Source organism: Lactuca saligna, chromosome 4 (genome assembly GCF_052625555.1).
Source record: "Lactuca saligna cultivar CGN05327 chromosome 4, ASM5262555v1, whole genome shotgun sequence".
In the NCBI taxonomy this organism is placed as follows: Eukaryota; Viridiplantae; Streptophyta; class Magnoliopsida; order Asterales; family Asteraceae; genus Lactuca; species Lactuca saligna.
Genome location: NC_136420.1, coordinates 227,990,971 through 228,015,218, shown reverse-complemented (window position 1 = coordinate 228,015,218; position 24,248 = coordinate 227,990,971).

Here is a 24,248-nt window from a genome sequence, read left to right as displayed (position 1 = left end):
CTTCCCTGAGGTCCTTCATAGCAAAACACTTCCCAAGCCAGGACTAAACCTCCTACATGGTTGGAATGTCGTTTTCTATGAAAAGTATGTCATCTACATACAACACCAGAAAGCTAACTATACTCCCACTAGCTTTGACATATACACAGGACTCATCCTCGCTTCTCGAAAAATCAAACTCTTTGACTTTCTCATTAAAACAAAGATTCCATGTGCGAGATGCTTGCTTCAATAATCAGTGGTAAAAGCTACATATAAGCAGTTAACATCCCTTGCGGCGGATCTGAAGGGGCCACACACATCGGTGTGTATGAGATCCAAAAAAGCTTCACCCCTTTCACAAGTACCAGTGAAGGGTGACTTGGTTATCTTTCCATGTAAACAACATTCGCATGTATCATCCGAATTTAAGTCAAATGAATCCAACACTACATCCTTTTGGATTTGGGCTATGCGCTTCTTGTTAACATTTCCAAGACGACAATGCCACAAGCATGCCTTGTCCAAACCATTGGACGAATCAACATGGAATACATTATTTCCTAAGTTGTCTACAACCATCACAGTTTCATACACACCATTACAAGGCAATGCTTCAAAATAAAATTTAACATTATGAAAAGCATTTATAGAACCAATTTCATTATTGAATGAAAATCTAAAACCTTGTTTATACAAACCATGAAAAGACATAATATTTCTCTCCATATCTGACGAGTAGCAACAATTATTCAAATCTAAGTCTAATACATTATTAAGAAATAAATAATAAAATCCAATCTTGGTTACAAGCGACGATTTCCTATTCTCCATGATAAAGTTCATCTTCGTGCTCCACATCCCTAATTCGTCTTAGACCCTGCAAATCAGAACAAATGTGAAAACCACAACCAGCATCAAGGAACCAAGAATTAGCATGTGATAAGTTATTAGATAGAACAATATAAATACCTACGAAGGTGGGCTTTATCTTCCAATCGTTAATGTCCTGCAAGTATTTGGCGAAACTTCATTTCCAGTGCCCTTTTTCATGACAGTAGAAGCACTCTGCTTCCTTTTGGTTGGAAGAACGAGTAGCAGAACCACCTTTGTTCCTACTAGAAAAGGATCCATCATGGGACTTTACCTTATGGCTCTTGGAAGTAGCCTTCCTCTTCCTCCCTTTCATGTGTCCAAGTTCTAGAATAGGGTTAGTAGCAGTAGGAGTAGATACAACATATTTGCCTTTTAAACTACTTTCAGCAGTTCTCAGAAAGCCTAGAAGCTTGCATAGAGTGACCTCCTCATTGTTCATATGATAGGTCATTCTGAACTGATCATAAGTAGGAGGCAAAGAGTGTAGGATAATTTCAATGGTCAACTCTTCATCAAAGTTGACATTCAACTTTAGCAAGCGGTCCACAAACCTTTGCATCTTTTGCAAGTGGGCCATGATGGACTCTATATCCTTCATTTTAGATGTTATCATGGAGGCAATGATTTCATACCTTTCCTGTTAGGAACCCTGATGATACCTTTCAATCAAGTCTTGGTGCATCACAAAAGGATAGTAGTCCTCATAGGACTTTTTAAGTTCAGCTGTCATAGTGGCTAACATGATACATGATACCTTTGTGGCATCCTTCTCATGTGTCCTATATTCAACAACATCTTCAGGAGTAGCAGTTGCTTCATCCACCTCCTTAAGCTCTTTATCGAGGAAATATTCCTTGTCCTTATAATGAGTAACCATCCTAATTTTTCAAATCTAATCATTGAAGTTTGACCCATCAAAGATGACCCTCCCACACAAGTTCATAAGGGAGAAAGAGCCAGAAAATGTGCTAGATTCTTTTGAGATTCATTGAACTTTTCAATGGCATGTTTAAATCTCGATTATGCCCTTCAAGTTTGTGACTGGGATACCGAGGATCACAAACAAGGTGTAAATAACCATGAAAATGTGCTTGGTACTCTCGATGTCATTATCACCTAGTCAATATGCCGGTTAACCACATGCGCTCCATTGATCCATGATAAACATCGAGCTACCCCTTTCCACCCTTGCTAATCCCAAATTAGTGTCTCGGTTAATCACACACGCTTGACACATTGACTTAACAAGGTGCAAAATGCAATTTTTCATGGAATAACATCATTTTCACATTTTTGCTAAAGTAACTAAGATTGAGAATTTATAAAATTTAGTTACTTTATAATATCATTATACTTATTAATGAAAATTAATATCATATCCTACTCATTCGGCTAACAACCCTCCACTAATCAAGAAAGCGGTGGGTGAGAGTGAAAACTCATTTAACCACTATTTTGTAGGCAGTTTCCTTTTACCCTTTATAGACCAGTTTCATGAATGAGGCCTACTAACGGTAAGGCTGACTGTCTTATACATACATACATACATATATATATATATATATATATATATATATATATATATATATAATTATTAAACTTTCAATATTATAATAGTACAATGGTTAAATTTTAAATTTTTTTAACTCTAGGGCTTAGAATTGAATGTTTCATCAATGAGACCTTTTAAAAACTGAAACTTGAGGGTAAGTTTTGAAACGTTTCAAAACCTCTTAAGCTTTAATTTTAATGTCTCATAAATGAGCCTCTTCATATTTAATAACTTGAGGGCAAGTTATGAAACTTTTCAAGTTCTTTTAGATTCCATAACTTATGGGTTTTAATGTTTCATGAATGAAACTTTTCAAATTCCATAACTTGAAGACAAATTATAACATCCCAAAATATCAAGAGTAGAGTTGAAGGGATAAAAGTGTAAATTTTGAAGAGCAACTCGGCGAGTAGGGTCGCGACTTTGGTCGCGTGTCAAGTGGCCTACTCGACGACTTTAGCCTTTCCTGGATGATAGCGAATATCACATTCGTAGTCGTTGAGCAATTCGACCCAACGTCGCTGTCTCATGTTCAATTCCTTCTGTTCGAAGATGTGTTGTAGGCTCTTGTGGTCTGTAAAGATAGTGCATTTGGTACCATATAGGTAGTGTCACCAGATTTTAAGAGCGAAGACCACCGCCCCAAGTTCTAAATCATGAGTGGTGTAATTGACCTCAAGCGTTTTCAGTTGTCGTGAGGCATATGCAATAACCTTTCCCCTCTGCATTAGTACACAGCCCAGCCCTTGCTTCGAAGCATCGCAATACACCACAAAATCTTCGGTCCCTTCTGGGAGAGAAAGGATGGGCGCGCTCCAAAGGGTCTGTTTCAAAGTCTGAAATGCAGCATCTTGCTTTTCTCCCCAATTGTAGGTCACACCTTTCTGGGTTAAGGTGGTAAGAGGCTTTGCGATGCTGGAGAAATTCTGGATGAACCTTCGGTAATAACCAGCAAGACCTAGAAATTGGCGAATTTTTGTTGGTGTAGTTGGCGCAGACCAGTTTTTGATAGCCTTGATTTTTTATGGATCCACGTGGATTCCTTCCTTGCTGACCACGTGACCGAGGAAGTCCACCTTTCTAATCCAAAATTCACATTTTGAGAATTTTGCATATAGTCTCTCAGTCCGTAACGTCTCTAAAACTTGCCTCAGATGTTGACCATGCTCTTCTTTATTCTTTGAATAAATGAGTATGTCGTCTATGAATACTATCACGAATTTATCCAAGAATGGACGACATACCCGATTCATTAGATCCATGAACACGGTCGGGGCATTGGTTAGTCTGAATGGCATCACTACAAACTCGTAATGTCCGTGTCGTGTTCGGAAGGCCGTCTTGGGAATATCACTCTCCAGGACTCGCAGCTGGTGATATCCCGACTTCAGATCGATCTTGGAGAAGTAGTTGGCTCCTTGGAGTTGGTCGAATAAGTCATCGATTCATGGTAGGGGGTATCGGTTCTTGATGGTAAGTTTGTTGAGTTCTCGGTAGTCGATGCACATTCTGAATGATCCATCCTTCTTTTTCACGAACAGTACGGGTGCTCCCCATGGCGAGAAGCTCGGTCTGATGAATCCTTTTCCAAGTAGTTCATTCAGTTGGCTAGATAGCTCTTGCATCTCTGCCGGGGCTAATCGATAGGGTGCTTTGGCTACTGGGGTAGCTTCAGGAACTAGATCGATTCGGAACTCAACTTGTCTCGCGGGTGGTATTCCCGGAAGGTCCTCGGGAAAAACGTCGGGAAAATCGCGTACTTCGGGCACACTCTTGATGTCTTGGACTTCGCGTTTCACATCTACAACATGTGCCAAGAATGCGTGACACTCCTTGCGTAGGCATTTTCGAGCTTGGATACTTGAGATGATACGAAGAGTGGTATTTGGTTTGTCGCCCAAGACAATGAAAGTTTCGCCGGTTGGCAGATTAAGGCGAACGGCCTTATCATAACATAGAATGTCCGCATGATGAGAACTCAGCCAATCCATGCCAATGATGACATCGAAACTCTTAATCGAGACGGGCATGAGGTTGATTGAAAAGGGATTATCGTTTAAAGTTAGGGTGCAGTTTATGTATATCTCCTTAGTGCCTTCGGTTTTCCCGTTGGCCATTTCTACTATGAATGGTTCACTTAATGATTGTGGTATTGATTTTAGCAGGCCTTTAAAGTCGTGACTCACAAAACTCCTTTCCGCTCCACTATCAAACAAAATGCATGCATACGAGTTATCGAGAAGAAACATACCCGTAACAACAGTAGGGTCCGCAATGGCTTCATCTTGTCCCATTGCGAAAACTCGCCCCCTTCTGCCGGTATTCCGGTTGTTTGCCTTTGGGCAGTCCCTGCGGTAGTGCCCCATGTCTCCGCACTCAAAGCAGGCACGGCTTACCCCGGTATTAGTAGTGGGGACGGATGGTTGGGTTGGCCCTTTGCAATAGCGGGTTGTATGTCCCTTCTTATTACACTTGGTGCATTGAAGATCAGGGCAAGGACCGTGGTGGTGGAAGCTGCATCGGTTGCATTTAGGAAGTTTCACATTATATGAGCTTGTGGGGGCAGGGTTTCACAGTACAGTCATAGCGTGGGTCGCTATTACTTGTTGTTTCTTGGGGTTTTCCTGGAGAGTTTGTCCCCTCCTTTTGTTCCAAGGCCTACTCTGGCCCTGAGCCTCCCTAGGTGGATTTGCGGTTGTTGAAATGATACTGGGTTTTACTCCGTGGCCGATGAGTCGCTGAGCCAGGCGTTTGGCGCTGTTTTAGGTAACAAGGCCGGAAGCTAGGACATGCCCTTGAATCTGGGGTGACAACCCCCAAATGTACCTTTCAACCTTCTTTGATTCTGGGTTGACCATGGTAGGGCATAGTGCAGCGAGGTCGTTGAACCTAGCTGTGTAGGTGACTAGGTCAGACCCAGTCATTTTCAGATTCCAGAGCTCTTGCTCCAGCTTTTGCACTTCGCCCCTTGGGCAGTATTCTTCAAGTAGTAGAACCTTTAGATCGTCCCAACTCATGGCGTTGGCGACAGTGAGCGTTACTGAATTCACATGGCTTTTCCACCAAGTGAGGGCTCGATCCACGAAAGTGCAAGCAGCGAACTTGACTTTGCTTGCGTCTAGGCATGAGCAGATCTCGAAGACCGTTTCGGTCTTCTCGAACCATTGCATTAGTGCAATAACTCCCCCAGTTCCATTAAACGTTTTTGGCTTAGCGTTAGAGAACTCCTTGTAAGTACATTCTCTTCCTTGACCATGACCAGTGCCATGATTTGGATGATTCGTGCTGCTTCCCGCCCCTCCATTTCCGTGAGAGTTTATTTGCGAGAGGGTTGCAGTTACTGCTGCTGTGATAGCAGCCTGGACCATGGCTGGATCATAAGCTGGTGGTGGTACCGTGCCCGGCCTGGGCCTTAGGTTTGGACGAGGAGGCATCGTGTTGCCAAAAGAAAAAAATATGGAAAAATTTATAAGTTTTGGCAGTTCAGAGTTGAATGATATTGATTTAACTTCTAATGGTTCTAAGAAGTTGGGTTTGACTGACACAATGTTTTGAGCTTGAAAGTAAAGTTTGAATAGTTGTACCAATGAATCGAACGATTTGCGCATGATTAACAACAACAAGAAAGGGGGTATACCCTTATATATATTAAACATATAGTTGTGTTACAGCGGGGTCTAGACAAAATTTCTTAGCCTTTTTAAAGGCCTCCGATTACAGAACAATTTAAAGAAAATAATACTTTTATCCGAAGTCCAAATTTATAACAAAATTTGAGAGTTGGGCAAGTACTACTTGCGGTGCGCTTAGCGTTTGGAGCTCGACTCCGTGTCGGACTGCTTCGACTCCATGAGGCGTCTATCAAACGCAGCTTGTTGTTCTCTTAATTCTGCAAACGCCGCATTTGCTTGTGCTTGAAACGCTTCGGCGCGAATGTTGATGTCGTTCTGCAACAACTCTAGGCGGTTGATATCGGCTGTGTGGATTTGTACTTCCACATTGACCTCTCGGATTCGGTTGGCTTGCACTCCGGATTGATAGCACTGGTTGGCGAGTTTGCCAACCATGACCGGAAGTGCGCGGTTGGCTAATCCCCCACCTCTCACATCATAGAAGTCTTGGCACATGCCGTAAGGAGGGCGTAAGCTTTGTTGTTGGCTCCAATGATGGAGGTGACTTCCGCACACTGGAGTGGGTCCTTGGAAATTCCTCACGTGGACGGGAGATTGTGGGATTGGTGGATTTATAATTTCTGGCTCCGAATCCGTGCCAAAGTCATCCCCTCCCTCCAACTCTATAGGCTCTTCGTCTTCTTCAGGATCTTCTTCAATCCACCCTCCATTACCTTGGTTGGGGTAGTAGGGGTCATTGGGGTGATGGAATCCCGCCATTTAGACTGTACGAGAATAGAGTTAAAAGTTTACTATAAGCTAGAGCACATGAAACTTACCCTTAAGTTTAATGGTTGACGGCACTCGAATACTCCCTCAATATTCTTTAGCGATTTGCTTTTGGTAAGTTTTAAATTTGTTGTCCATTACAGACACTCCTTGGCATACGTTAGTCGGCTCTTGGACAAATATAGTTGATCAGGCTATATTCTTCCCAGTTCCGATTACATGTCCCAAGGCGTACCTGTGCTGCACAACTTATTTATAAATCTTCTAAAGTTATTTACGATGAAACTGTTATTAGTATAAAAATGAGTGCATGCTTACCTTAAAACTAATTAGGTTTACTTTCAAAAGTATGAATTTTTCTCAGAGTGTTTTTGCCCAGTTGAGTTTATAGTTGTATATCAAAAAGGAATGGTTTTGATATACTTAATTCCCTATAAACAAAGCTCTGATACCAATCTGTCACACCCCCAAACCAGAACGGCGGAAACGTTCGGGGGCGGAGGACGTCATATTCAGTATCATAACAGTTCATAGAAAGGAAAGTACACACCACCATATATATTAAAGTTTCCAAGATGTTTACATAATTGTATTCATTACATGTTCAAAAGATAAATACATAAACATCATCCAAAAGAAGTAATTAACGCCAGTGCGTTAATCCCAAAAGTTGATTCCCAAACCTGCTTAGCGGTTCCCTGAGAATACAAGTTATTTCAAAGAAAAAGTGTCAACGATTAAGTTGGTGAGTTCATAAGTAGTTTAGAAAAATTGGATGCCATTCCAAAATGGGTGTATGTTTTCCAGAAAACGTAGCATTTCAAATGTAAAGAGTTGTGATTTGTTGTGTTGAAAGTGAATGTATTAGATCCAGAAAATCCCATATTTTCCCTAATGGTTGAGATACGAGTTGTTGTGTTTTCCAAGAAAAACCCTTATTTTCTTATAAAAGTATGAAATGCATATGAATATTTGTGTTATAAGTTGTAAATAATTGCACCAGGAAAATCCCTTATTTTCCTATTAGTTGTTTGGTTTGTATGCAGGAGAAACCCTTATTTTCCTAACATAAATGGCAGTCTCTAAGACCGAAAATCGCAAGAAACCGACGTTCTCAAAAGTTGTGTCATAGTTTTATATAATAAAACTATACGAAGATCGCACTTGTTAGATGAAGAATAGTTTTAATAGCTACTCGTTCATAAAAGCATAATACCATAATAATTGTATATCCGATGAGTTTTATACCCATACTAAACATAATATGCCTGTAACAACGTTCTTCAGGCGTCGCAGCGTTATGACAACTGTCACCCCAAAAGACAGACTGTAGCTAACAGTCAGGGCGTGGGATCATGACTTCCCGTATAGATCTATACACATTTGACACGTTCTCCGAACGGGAGACTCTGGTTGCAGCATTACTTTCTAATAAAGAAAAGTAACGTTTGAAGATATACACGTCTCATGGATTCTCAATTAAGCCCGTATTAAAGTGATAGTTTTCTATGCAAAGTTTATCCCTTTTTCACAATGTTTGACAAAGCAAAATCATAAGTTTTTAGAATGTATAAAACGACTTAACAACAAAAGTTACTTTGAAATCATTATATACTTTGTATAATGTCTGATGCACGCAAAGTATGACAAGAGTTTTCCATAATAGTAATGAGTTCCAAGTGATTTATTCGATAAAACAAGTGAAGTGAAACTTTATAAAATACACGATAATAATCGTATGTTTACTTGTATTCCCCCCCTAAAAGAGTATAAAAGCATTTAAAATGTATTTAAAGTGTGTTTGAAAGGGGTATGAACTCACTTGAAAGTTTGAAGATAGCAAGATGGAAAACTGGGCAGAGTTTTGTCTCGGGAAATGGATTTTCCTCGGAAATCTCGGGATTCCTCAGGAGAAAAATCGACCTTCGGGACTTGCACAAAATGACCAGGGCTTCGGGGTAGTCCGAGCACGGAAAACGAGGTAAAACGCAAGAAAAAGGAGAGAGAACGGGCCATTTTCCCGGGAACCCTCGCATGCTATTTATAGGGGGGTTACTGAGAGGCCACGTACGCGGGGCGTACGCTCGTACATAGCATGTACGCGTACGTCATGCGTGACCGAAGCCTCGACTGCCTCGGCCTCGGATGGGACGGCTCAGGCAGTCGGGTCGGATGGGACGGGTCGGGTCGGGTGCCTCGCATAGGGCGACGTGGCCGGTTTGAGGCCAAGTTTCTCGGGTACGCGGGGCGTACAGGAGTACGCAACGCGTACCTCGGATGAGGTCGCTGACTCCCCTTCGGATAATACCGAAGTTTTATTAAAAAAAAATATATAAATTAATTATCAAACTTCGAAAATTCATATCTCCTTCATACGAACTCCGTTTTTGACGTTCTTTATATCCCCGCGAAGGTGAGACTACGATCTACAACTTTCATTTAGATTCCGTTGGCAAATTCCGGAATTATTTTTATTATTTATTTATTAAAATGACGTGATTAAGGAATTTTTTTAAAAATTCATAACTTATTTATACGATGTCCGATTTGAGCGTTCTTTTTATGCATGTTTGTACTTTAACGATATCTACGACTTTCATTTAGACACCTAAGGTCGGAAAGTGTTTTATTGAAACTTTGCGTTTTTACGCAACTTGGTATTGTTGGTTTTTGTCGGAAAACTTAGAATGAGCATAACTTCTTCGTTATAACTCGGATTTTTATGTTACTTATATGTTTGGAAACCTTAAGACGATAACTACCACATAGTGTACTCCAAATAGAGTTTTTGAATACTTCATTTTTCGATGATATTCTATTTCCTTTCTCAAAGAGGTTACATGACTCGATTTTTACTGACTTGAAATAACGGGTTGTTACACCAACCACACTGTAGACTCGAGGGACATGATTGGAAACGGAGGGTGGACCAGGTGGACTGAAGGCCCGACAAGGCGGACCAGTTCCACAGTAGACCCGATATGCATGGTTGTTCTGTGATTCGTTATGAGATAGCATGTTATGTGTATGGTATATGTGGTTGGTATTTTGGGGGTATCTCACTAAGCTTTCGGGCTTACAGTTGTGGTTTAATGTTTTTCAGATTCTTTAGGAGACCGTGGCAAGGCAAAGGCGTGATCGTACCGCTCCTCATGATTTTGTAGTAATGTGATTTTGGGAATACTCTAAATGATTTGTATTGAAAACCTTTTTGTAATAATTTAATGAAATTGGGTAGTTTTTGAAAAATTTAAATTGGTTGGATTTTTCAGTCGTTACACAAATTATGAAACTCTTCAAGAAACACGTAGATTAGATTTACCAAGAATAATTTTCATATAATTATTCATTTACTAATTTGACCTAGCTAACTCAGATAGAAAGGCAATTCAAATCAAATAATACAAATAATCAACTTATTATCTTAAAATTTGATAATTGTCTTTTAATTGGATGAGGATAATTATCACCATATTAGGAAAAATAAATTTTATGATACAAAACAGTTTGTGGTGATGATCCTAATCCAATTGTGGCCAAAAACATGAAAAATCTACCATCTGATGATCCAACTCATCGAGCCAGGCAATCGACTTGTCGAGTTCATCACCAGATCATCCAACTCATCGAGTTCCATGGTGGGACTCGATGAGTCTAGCAATAAGAGGCCATAAAATACACTTTTCAGTTTTGAAAATCAAACAATTGCGTCAATATAACAGAAAACACCCTAGGCTCTGATACCACTAATGCGTTTTGAGCACTATAACAACCCTATGGTGCACATACATCCCTAATGGTTTGGATCTAAGTTCTCTTTAATTATACATACAACTTTTATTTTTCCAAATCATGAAGCCTAAATAGCATGCAATTTGATATTTGAATCATAAAAACTAGTTAGAAGATTACATCTTGGTGTAGCTTGTTGAATATGAACTTTCAAGAGCTTAGCACCCCAAGTATGATGCCTCAAAAGGTTGAGTAAACACCAAGAGAAAATGGAGGAACTTGAGAGAGAGGTTAGGAGCACACAAAATTGGCTATACTCTTGTTGTATCACTTGTGTGTCGATTTTGGCTAAGAGGTTGCATATATATATATATATATATATATATATATATATATATATATATATATATATATATACTGTAGAATTCCTAGAGTCATATGTTAACCCTAATTCTTACACTTAGCTTATGATCCATTAACAATTTGATAACTTTTTGAACTATCTTAGTCCATTACTAATTAATCATGGATCATTGGCCCAAACTATGTGTATCATTGATTAACATAATCAGTCCCCGTAAATTTAATTAGTCTCTTTTGATCACTAAATTAATTCCAAATTAATTTTTGACCAATGTCAATTAAATAATATGATATCTCAATTAATATATTTTAAATATAATATATTAATAAATCACAAATAACCTCTTCCTCAAAATCCATCCAATGAAATTGCTTCCGTGAAAGCATCCCATAATGGACCATTCTACTATCGGGTCAAGTACATACGAGTTCTAATTATGGGCTTAGACACGTAATCCAACAGGATCGACTACAATACCCTTCTGGTTGACAAGGTGCCCCTAAAATTGCACCTCACGCAACCAGAACTCACACTTGTAGTACTTTGCGAAAATTCTCTCCCTCCTCAAAGTCTCCAACACTTCCCTCAAGTGCTCCTCATGTTGCTCCCAAGTCTTATAATAAACCAATATATCATCAATAAATACTATCACATATCGATCCAGCATCGGTCAGCACACACGGTTCATGAGATCCATGAATGCGGCCGGAGCATTGGTGAGCCCAAAAGGCATTACTACGAACTCATAATGACCATATTGATTCTAGAAAGCTATCTTCTGCACATCCACATCCCTGAACCGCATCTGATGATAACCCGATCGCAAATTAATCTTAGAAAACCAAGATGCAGGTCAAAAAAAATCAATCTATGGTAGTGTATAATGGTCAATCACTGTTACCTTATTCAACTCCCGGTGTCGAAATATAAAAAATAATAACATACATAATTAATCAAACGGTATCACAGGTAGTCCTACAGATCTATCAGACTAGCATATCAAAACTAGAATGCATATATATATTCCGAACTCAACAAATCAATGAATATCAGGTTATCAAACCAATGGGTTGGCCTTGGTGTCGTCGACCCGTTAGTATAGTTAGGAAACCAACCTCAGAAGAAGCACATAACCGATAAGTTTCGACTCTGAATCTCAGCTCAAAAATCAAATGGCTACAACAATCAAATGACCAATTCCATCAAAATCACAGCAATACGCATAATACCCTCATAGTCAAACTTAGTCAAGGTCAAAGTCAACGGTATAGGTCAACAGTCCATATTGACCCAACACGTTGTGTCCACTAGCAAATAGGTTATGCTTCGATAGCATTCAAACGGTAAGGAAAACCCCAACCAATAGACCGTGTTTGCTCGCAAACAAGATGTGTTTTTCTGGGTTCTAGCAGCTTAATACATTCAGTTGTTTTCTTCGATTCCAAGGACTCCAATGCTAAGATCTAGACCCAAATGATATCAACAAGGATAAATTTCCAACTTTATCCTTTGAGACTACTCCAAGGGTCCCAAAACCCAACCACAAGGCTTGAAGGTTCAAAGGTTTAACCAAGAAGCACTAAATACTTGAAGTCTGAAACTCATCCTTTCCAGAAGATATTCTAGCTCTAAAACCCTCCCAAAGTCAATGGTTTATATGCATGCATGTCCAATGCATGTCTTGAACCCAAAATAGGTATAAAAAAAGTGGGGATTTATGACCTACTCTCCATGCATGGCATCAAAAATCGACTATAGGCCAGATCCAAGACTTTACAAGGTCGCTTACACCTGGAGATTCATAAAGTTGCTAACTTTATGAGATCCCACCATTCCTTACTCAAGAACAACAAGAAAAAGGGGTAAAACTCAAGATCTAGCAACATAGAGGAATAAGAATCGAATCTTAGACACTTACAAAGGTCCAAAAGTGTGCCAAATTGAAAGGTGAGGGCTTGCTTGTTGGATTCTTACTTCCTTCTTCCTACTTCCTTCTTATTTGGCTCCAAAAACACCACACTAGCTCACAAATGATCGGAAAAGATGATTACGGTTCTCAAGGGTCGCTATGGGGAGTTGAAGGCTGATAAAAGACCAAACCATGGTACTTAAGGAGATTATATAGGGTGCAAAACCCTGAAAATTAGGGTTTTTTCAACCAGTCGCCAACACACGGTGTTTGCGAACCAACACGCCATGTTGGTCGATAAAAATACATGTCACAACCCCAAACCAGAATAGTGGAATCGTTCGACGGTGGATGACTTCATGTAGTATCATAACATTAGTGTAAATAGTTAAGAAAGAAAACATAACCACCATAAATATAATTTAAAAGTTACATTGTTGCATGTGATACATGTTTCAAAAATAAATTACAATATGATGATTTAATAATTTTTGAAACTTACACCTTAGCGTCCCTTCCCCAAAAGCTGGTCTTTACATGTATTAATGACTCCCTAAGAAATACAAGTAGTTTTGAAAATGTGTCAACAATTAAGTTGGTGAGTTCATAAGCGTTTTTTAATAAGAATTGTATGCCCTTCTGTATGAAATGACTGAGTTTGTTTCTACAAAATCCAATATTTTCCATAAATGTGTGTTACTTTTAAAAGTTCCAAAAACTGGAATGCATAAGTATTTTCCATATCTAAAATAGTGTAAGTAGTTTTATACATACATACATACATATATATATATATATATATATATATATATATATATATATATATATATATATATATATATATATATATATATATATATATATATATATATAGATTCACTATGGCGTTTGACGGCCCCATAAATCAAAATGTTTTAATACTCCATGTGAGTTTTATAGTCGTGATATTGACCCAGACTGCCTGTAACAACGTTCTTCAGGCGTTGAAGTGTTATGACGTTTGTCACCGCAGACCTGTCGATCTAACTGTAGCTAACAGTATAGGTGCGGGATTGTCAGCCCCGTATAGATCTATACACAAGTATCACGCTCTCCATACAAGAGATTATGGTTTATAATACAGGACTTGAAATGCGAACTTAAAAGTACATTGAAGTCGAATGTCTCATAAAAGTTAGTATCAATAGATTGACGTATGAAAAGTCCATTTTTCTTGTTAATGTATGTATTTCCTCTTTATAGTGTTTATTGTATGTGAAATATCATGAATATCTCATAAACTATACCTATTATAGTTTTTTCGAAAGTGTGTTCCGTTAGATGAAAAACCTTGGTGTACTACCAACTTTTCATGTAAAGTATAACATTTGTAATAACGTTATTTTACGTGTTCAACGTTTATACACAAAAATGTAGATGTAGTATTAGAGACTGTATGTAAAGATTTGTATTTTGAACATAAATTTTTTTTATGTCACACTTGTATTTTTTCCCCCTAAAACATAGAAAAGACGTGAAAAATATAGGGGTATGAACTCACCTGGAAAGTGTGATGATTTGATGAAAACGATGTTTTGCTCGGGCAGCACTTCGACCAGAAAGTGGTAAATTTCTCGGGAATATCGGAGCTTCGGACCTTTATCGAAGATTGGATATGAAACTGGGATGTCGAGGTAACTTCAAAACACTCGAAAGTGAGAAAATGTGAGAGAAATGTTATAAATTAGCAAAAGAAGTCAGAACCCTCGCATCATATTTATAGGGGAGGAACCTGGCCTTGTGTGCTAGGCGTACTACGAAGTACACTGGGCGTTCTTTATACGATGGGTGTACTCTCGTACGGGGTGCGTACATCAGGCATGATGCCTTTATCGGACGCCGGTCTTCGGATGGGACGGGGTAGAGGGTATAGGGGAGACGTGGTCGATCCGAGGCCCCACATTGAGTATGCTGGGCTTAACCTCTAGGTTTATGTGTCCCGATCTTCTAAAATCTGTAACATCTGCATACGGGCTCCGTTTTTGACGTTCTTTATATCCACGCGTAGGTGAGAATATACTTTACAACTCTCGTTTAGACTTCGTCAGCTAATTTTGAATTTATTTTTAATATTATATTTTTAACAGGCTGGGATAGGAAAAGTCCGTTAAAAATTCATAACTTCTTCATGTGACGTCCGTTTTCTTCTGTCTTTTTACCGTTGTACTACTATTGTCGAGATCTTCAATTCTCGTTTAGGTTGCATCGGCCACAAATCACTCGATCACTGTTTCGAGTTTTTAGTTGTCTACTACTATTCTGAAATATAGAAAAATCATAACTTCCTCATACGAAGTCATATTTGGACGTTCTTTTATCCATGTTCACAGTTTACCATAATCTACGACTTTCGTTTAGATACCTAAGGGTAAAAAGTATTTTTTTTTTGAAATTTTACGTTTTTACACTTAACAACGTTTTACCGGTTATGCCGCGGATCTATGATTGGTCACAACTTCTTTGTTCTAACTTATATTTGAGTGTTCCTTATATTTATGAAAACCTTGACACGATATTTATCATTTTATGCTACCCAATTGATACTTTTGAACATTTGATTTTTTACGCAATATTTGTTGAATCCAAAAGTAGATTACAATACTTGACTTTTAGGTCATTATATTTACTTGAAATATCGGGTTGTCACATCATCCCCCCCCCCCCATTATAGGGAATTTCATCCAGAAATTTATTTTAAGATAAGTATTTATGAACTGGGGCAAAGATGTGGGTATTTTTGTTTCATCTGATCTTCGCGCTCCCAAGTGTATTCAGGTCCTCGCTTGGCATTCCAGTGGACATTCACGATGGGTATGCAACTTTGTTTTGTTCTTTTAATTTCCCTATCCATGATTTCCACCCGTTCTTCTACAATGTGGAGACCCTCGTTGATTTCAATTTCGTCCGGAGGGACGATAAGGGTCTCATCGGACAAGCATTCTTGAAATTTGACACATGAAAGGTAGGATGTACATTATTGAGTTCCTGTGGTAATCGATGCTTGCAAGCTATCGGGCCGATCCCGACAAGGATCTTAAATGGTCCTATATACCTTGGATTTAGTTTTCCATGTATTCCAAAACGTATTAATCCCTTCCAAGGTGAGACCTTCAATAGCACCCGGTCCCGAACCTGAAATTCCAAGGGCTTCCGTCTTTTGTCCGCATAACTCTTTTGTCTGTCTCTTGAAGCTTTTAGTCATTCCCGGATTTGGACAATCATCTCGGTCGTTTCTATTATAATTTTCAGGCCTGTGAGAGTGTTGTTCGGTACTTCTCCTCTAGCTAGTTGCGTGCCACCCACTTTAGCCTAGCACAGAGGTGATCTGCAATTGCGGCCATAGAGGGCTTCGAATGGAGCAACCTTGATGCTAATGTGATAACTATTGTTATACAAGAACTTGACCAGTGGTAAATGGGTATCCCATGCCTTGCCAAAATCAATCACACAAGCTCTTAGCATATCTTCCAAGGTTTGAATGGTCCTCTCACTCTGACCGTTGGTTGGTGGGTGGTAAGTGGTACTCATGTCTAGTCTCGTTCCTAGAGTTTTTTGTAGTGATTTCCAGAACCGTGAGGTTAATCTACTATCTCTGTATGAGATAATGGATATTGGTACACCATTCAGTCGCACAATCTCCCTGGTGTATGTTCTACTTAGTTTCTCTAGCTTGTCCATTTCCTTTATTGGCAGGAAGTACGCGGATTTGGTTAGCCTATCTACAATCACCCAGATGGTGTCAAGTCCACCCGCCGTCTTGGGTAACTTGGTTATGAAATCCATGGTTATCCGCTCTCACTTCCATTCAGGTATTTCAAATTTTTGTAAAAATTCTGAGGGCTTTTAGTGCTCTACCTTGACTTTGGCGCAAGTCAGACACTTGCCTACATAGGTAGCAATTTTGGCTTTCATGCTCGGCCACCAATACAGTTTCTTGAGATCCATATACATTTTTTATGAACTAGGATGCATAGAGTATCGAGCCGTATGAGATTCATCCATGACAACGTCTCTGAATCCACCAAACATCGGTTTCCAGATCCGATTCATGAGGTAACGAACTCCATCATCCTTGACTTTAAGGTTCTTATCCATTCCTCTTAAGGCTTTACCAACCACATTCTCTATTTTCAAGGCTTCCATTTGAGCTTCCTTGATTTGTCTGGATAGGTATGAATGGATCGTCATGGTTAAGGATTTCACTCGGCGGCCCAAGTATTCCTTCCGGCTGAGAGCATCAGCTACGACATTACCTTTCCCGGGATGATAACGAATTTCGCACTCATAATTGTTCAATAGCTCAACCCCGTATTTACCTCATGTTGAGTTCTTTTTGGTTGAGGATGTCCTAAAGGCTCTTATGATCAGTGAAGATTGTGCATTTTTTGCCATAGAAATAGTGTCTCCGGATCTTTAGAGCGAAAACGAGTGCTCCGAGTTCGAGATTGTGCGTAGTGTAGTTGACCTCGTGTGTCTTGAATTTTCTCGAGGCGTATACGATGACCTTCCCTCATTGCATTAGAACACATCCAAGACCTTGGTTTTTCGTGTCGCAGTAGACCACAAAGTCTTCTGTTCCTTCTTGCAAAAATAATATAGGTGCGCTGCAAAGGGCTTGCTTCAGTGTTTGGAACGTAGTGTCTTGTCTTCCATCCCAGCTGAAGGTTACACCCTTCTGAGTCAGGGTGGTAAGTGGTTTAGCAATCTTCGAGAAGTTTTGTATGAATCTTCAATTATATCCAGCAAGGTCCAAGAATTGTCGGATTTCCGTTGGAGTTCTTGGAGCTGACCAGTTCTCAATTGCCTTGATTTTGGAGGGGTCCACATCTATCCGTTCTTTCCTAACCATGTGACCTAGTAAATCTACTTTCTGAATCCAAAATTTTCACTTTGAGAATTTTTCATATAGCTTCTCTTTCCTTAGTGTTTCTAAGACTTTCCTGAGGTGTTGACTATGTTCTTCCTCACTTTGGGAGTAGATGAGTATATCGTCTATGAACACGATCACAAATTTGTCAAGGAAAGTACGATATACTCGGTTCATTAAGTCCATGAACACCACGGGTGCATTTGTTAATCCAAAGGGCATCACTACAAACTCGTCGTGACCATAACGAGTTCGGAATGCCGTCTTGGGAACATCTCCTTCCAGGACTCGCAGTTGGTGATACCCGGATCTTAAATTGATCTTTGAGAAGTAGCTTTCTCCTCGGAGTTTGTCAAAAAGATTGTCTATGCATGGTCGGGGATATTGGTTCTTGATTGTAAGTTTGTTTAGTTCTCGGTAACCGATGCACATGCGGAAAGACCCATCCTTCTTCTTTACGAACATAACTGATGCTCTCCAAGGTGAGAAACTCAGCCTAATGAATCCCTTGCTGAGTAGTTCGTTCAGTTGGTTGGATAATTCTTGCATCTCTGTCGGTGCTCGATGGTACGACGACTTTGCTACTGGTGTAGCTGCGGGCATCAAGCCGATTCTGAACTCGACTTGACGTTTTGGTGGAACTCCTGGAAGATCTTCAGGGAAGACATCGGGGAAATTGTAGACTTCTGGAATGTGTTTGATGTCTTGCATTTTTTTTTCCTTATCTACCACGTGAGCTATGAAAACACGATATTCTTTGCGTAGGTATTTTTGGGCTTTGACGCAAGAGATGATTTGTAAATTGGTATCGGGTTTATCACCATAAATGACGAGAGTTTCGCCGTTTGGCAGATTAAGGCAAACGACCCTTTTGTGACAAAGTATATCGGCATGGTGAAAGATTAACCAATCTATACCGATGATGACATCAAAGCTTCTTATAGTGATTGGAATTAGATTGATATGGAATGAATGTTCATTTAGAGTTAGCGTGTAGCCTATGTACATATCATTTGTGCTTTCTATTTTACCATTTGTCATTTCCACTGTAAATATCTTATTGAGTGATTGGGGGTTTTGTTTAAGCAAGTGTTTGAATTTATGGCTCACGAAACTCCTTTACGCACCACAATTAAAGGGTATGCATGCATAAGCGTTATCGAGGAGAAACGTACCCGTAACCACCATAGGATCGGCTATTCCTTTGTTCTTCCCTATTTCCAGCGCTCTTCCTACACCGTTAGCATTCCTTGCCTTAGGGAAATCTCTCTTGTAGTGCTCGGTTTCACCACACCCATAACACCCCTAACCCACATAGACTCCAAGAACTTGGGTGATTGGTCGTGTCGGTGCCTTACAGAAACGGGCACTGTGCCCTTTCCTGTTGCAGTTATTACAGTGCATCTCCCTACAATTTCCGTTGTGATGGAAGTTGCATTTGCTTCACTTTGGTAGGTTTCCAACATATTGCTTTGCTGGTGTAGGGGTAATAGGAACAGTAGTGGGAGCATGGACTATCACTACTTGTTGTTTCTTGGAAGGATCCTGCGAAGATTGACCCTTCCTCTTGTTCCAAAACTTCTTGTTGTTGCTGTTGTTGGCATTGTTGTTGTTGTTGTTGCTTCCTTTGGGTTGCTCCGGAACGGCAGTCATGAAGCCTTGGCAGGGTCCATGATCAATGAAGGCCTATGTCAATTTTTTGGTGCATTTGTTTCAGGTTCTCCCAACCCATGGAGTTAGCCACTACCAGAGTTAATGACTTAAGATGGTCATTCCACCATTTTAGGGCTCGCTCGGAGAAAGTGCAGGAAACAAATTTTACCTTGCTCCCTTCTTGGCAAGAGCAGATTTTTAATACTGCTTCCATTTTCTCTATCCATTGAGGTAGATCCATTACTCCTCCAGTCCTGTTCAAGGATATGGGTTTGCTGTTGGTGAAATCCTTGTAAGTGCATTCCCCGGAACAACCCTGGTGTTGGCCACTAGTAGAGCTATTTATCCCCCCTCCTGACCCATTGTTACTCATTTGTGTCATTACTGCTGTTACGACAGCTGTTACAGTAGCCTGAAAAACAGCATTGTCTATTGGTGGAGGTGGTGGTGGTGGAGGAGATGGTGGTGGTATTCCTGTAGTATTGATGCGTTGGGGATTTCTTCTTGGCGGCATGATTCGGCCATAAGTCAAAAGACGAATTCATGATAAGTCTTCAGAAATGACTATGGAGAGTCTTAGCATTACATGTTTTACGTCTCGAACAATAACGAATTTGTAAGTTAATTGAAAAAGAAAAGGAACTTACAAAATAAGTACATGATTTTCTTAGCATTTTAGGAACTTAATGAAATACTCAATGAAATAATAAATGCGTGTCAATCTCATTGATATTAATTTTTTATACAACGATCAGGAAAATTTGACCTTAACAAAGGTCTAGAGTACATCAAATGAAAGTGGGAAAATTTTGACAGCATTCAGACCCCCGAATTGTGTACTCACAATCCGTCGGGTTAACATACATAAAGGAAAGAGAAGCACCAACGTTCACTAGATAAGTATAATCTATAATATAGTGCAAGCAGTACACGCGCTACTCCAAGCAGGTGGTATGCTGCTAACCATGGTATGTGGTCGTGGAAGACTGAGCTCAAGCTACTCGGCATTCAGCCTCGATGACGCGCCTCTCCATTGCGGCTTGGCTTTTCTGGAACTCTCTCACCTCGGATCTAATAGTGGTAATGTCTTTCTGAAGGGAAAAGGTGTGCTCTATTGTTCGATCGTGTTCTTCGTCCACGCAAGGAAGATGTACCGTCGTGACTTGGTTGGTGGCACCAATGTCCATGATCTTGTTGGCGTTCACTCTAGCTTACTCGACTTGGTTAGTGATACGACGAATCATGACAAGGAGTGCCCTATCAGCCGAACCTCCACTACTGAGGTTATAAAAGCCTTGTCCCATGACATAGGGCGGATGTTGATACATGTATGGGGCTATTTTCGGATGGAAGATATATATATATATATATATATATATATATATATATATATATATATATATATATATATATATATAGGTAGAACACAAGATTATGAGGGTAGAGAAGAGGATAGGGTTAGTTTTTACCTCAAGACCTATTAAAGCAAGAACTAGGTTGAACGCCAAGACCTATTGACATACAACACAACACACGATAAGAGACCTATCATATGTGACAAATAGAGTAAATTATAACAAGTTCAAGTGATATTTTATTCATCGAAATCGACCCTATATATAGTTGATAGGATCCATGAGTTACAAAAGTGAAAAGGCTCATCAATAAGAGCTTTTATTTAACTAGTTCATTAACTACTAGCCAATAACTACTAGAAACTCCCAAAAACTCTTCAATTTTCGTCCATGCCACACACAAGACAAGGAAATGGTTCAAATTTCTTCCAAGATCACCAACAAGTCCAAAAAAAACATGGTCACAACTTCCATGTAGCCAAAACAAATCGACCCATCCCATTTCAAGACCAAACACGAAATCAAGCACACTCCAAAGCCCAACTCCTTGGCAAGTAATCCATTTTTAATTGGGCTATCTATGTCAAAACATATATCATCTCCTCCCCCTTTGAAAGGAATTAACCTCAATTCCTCAAGGCCATCATCATCAAGATAAGGGAGAGATCTACAACATTGAAAGTTGCATGCACTCCGTATTCTCCTAGGAGTTCCACCTTGTAGACATTGTCGCTCATTGGTGCAACTATCTTGTTAGGACCGTCTACTCAGGGCATTAACTATTTCTTGCGCTTTTCGGGGAACCATTCTTTCCTTAGATGAACCCAAACCAAATCGCCTTCCGAAAATATATGAGCCTTTTTGTTCTTGCTGGACTTCTGCTTGTACAAGGCATTAATGGCTTCGATACGATCACGAACCTGAGCGTGTAGCTTCATCATTGACTTCAGCTTGGCATCTGCGTCTTTATGGACTAACTCTTCCTTGGGCAAAGGGATTAGATCCAATGGTAAGTAAGGATTCACGTTGTAAACAACCTCTAAGGGAGAATGGCCTGTTGCGTAGGTAGGCGAACGGTTCTAGGAAAACTCGGTGTGTGCTAATTTCACATTCTAATGTTTATGTGTATTATTCACCAATGCATGCAGTAAAGATCCCAAGGTTCGGTTCGTGACCTCAGTCTGGCCTGTCTGTGGGTGGTGTGATGTGCTGAATAAAAGCTTTGTCCCGACTTTCCTCCACAACGTGTTCCAAAAGTTACTCAAGAATTTGGAGTCACGATCACAAACTATTGTTTTGGGAATCCCGTGCAGCCGGATGATCTCCCGGTGGTATATATCAGCAACCATACTTCCATCATTGGTTTTGTGACAATCAATAAAATGGGCCATTTTTGAAAACCAGCCCACAACTACCATAATTGCATCTTTACCCCTTTGAGTTCAGGGAACATCCTCCCAGGGGAGAACTGGGACGGGTAAGGGAGTATATAATCCCAGTTTGAATGAGGTTTTATCCAAGTGGCACATCACACACTTGCTAACGATATTAGTTACATCCCCCAACATCTTGCGCCAAAAGAACTGTTCTTTCAGCACCTCCAAATCTTGACTACTCCAAAGTGGCCTGCTAACCCACCCCTGTGTGCCTCACGAATCAATAACTCCCTAATGGGGTGTTTCGGGATGCAATGACGGTTCCCTTTAAATAGGAATCCATCCTGCACCGAGTATTCTCCCTGTGAGCCACTATTACATTTTACAAATACATCACCAAAATCTACACCATTTCCATAATAGTGTTTCAATGCCTCGAAGCCTCGCAAGCGAACTTCAAGTGTAGCCAATAAAGTGAAACGTCGATATAGTGCATCCGCCACCACGTTACTTTTGCCATTTTTGTACTTTGAGGAAAAGGGTAATAACTGTAAGAACTCCACCTACTTGGCATGTATCGGGATCAACTTCTGCTGACCATTGATATACTTCAGTGACTCGTGATCTTAATGCCAAACAAAATGGTTAGCGCATAAATAATGGCTCCAATGTTCCAGAGCACGCATAATGGCATAAAACTCCTCGTCGTAGGTGCAATAGTTCAAACGAGCTCCCCCCCTCCCCCCCCCCCCCCAATTTCTCTGAGAAGTAAGAAATGGGTCACTTGGCGTGGATCAGCACGGCACCAATATCCACCCCGCTTGCATCACACTCTACTTCAAAAGGTTGGGAAAAATCAGGTAGCGCTAAAACAGGAGCAAAACACAATTGCTCTTTAATCACCTCGAATGCCTTTTGGGCATCCGATCCCCACACGAAGGCACCTTTCTTCAAACAATTGGTAATCAGACTCGTCACCATACTAAAGTCACGAATGAAACGCCAGTAAAAGGACGCCAAGCCATGGAATGATTGAACGTTGCTAATGGTTTTGGGGGCCGACCACATCTTGATGGCTTCAATCTTGGCTTGATCCACCGATACACCTGCTTTGGACACCACATACCCCAAGAACATCACCTCGTCCACCAAGAATGAGCACTTCTCTATTTTGCCATAGAGTATTTGGGCTCTTAGGGTCTCGAACACTTGTTTCAAATGACTCCCATGCTCCTCACGACTCTTTCTATACACCAAGATGTCCTCTAGATAAACCACCACAAACCTGCCAATAAAACATTTAAAAACTTTATTCATTAGTCTCATAAACATGCTCAGGGCGTTCTTGAGGCCAAACGGCATCACGGTCCATTCATAAAGGCAATGCTTTGTTTTGAACTCCGTCTTCCATTCGTCCCCTTCACGTACTCGAATTTTATGGTACCCACTTCATAAGTCGATTTTTGAAAATACAACTGACCCGTGAAGTTCATCTAACATGTCATCAAGTCGGGGAATCAGGAAACGATACTTGATGGTGATGTTGTCGAATGCCCTGCTATTGATACACATTCTCCATGTTCCATCTTTCTTAGGTACGAGCAATACAGGTACGGCACACAGACTAAGGATTTCTCGAACATATCACCGGGCCACGAGCTCATCAACTTGCCTTTGCAACTCCTTCATCTCATTGGGATTGCACCGAGAAGCCGACTTGTTTGGTAAAGGAGCTCCTAGGATGAGATCGATCTGGTGTTCGATGCCACGAATAGGCGGCAAGCCCGGTGATAAATCATCAGGGAAAACATCTTTAAACCCTTGTAAGAATTATGCCACATCATCATAGAGAGGGTTTACCACCTCACCATCTTTGGCTACAATTAGGTACACCATGCCACTGTCGTCAATCATCTTTTCAACCTCCCGTTCAGTGGCGAAAATCACAAAATTCGGCTTTTTTTCTTTAGTCTTTACCGAGCGGATGTCATGCGACGACATGGGTTTTAGTATGATTTTTTTGTTGTTATGTTTCAATTCATATTCATTGCTCTGCCCTCTATGAGTCACATCTCGATCATATTGCCACGGACGACCCAAAAGTACGTGGCAAGCATCCATAGGAACCACGTCACAAAGGATATCA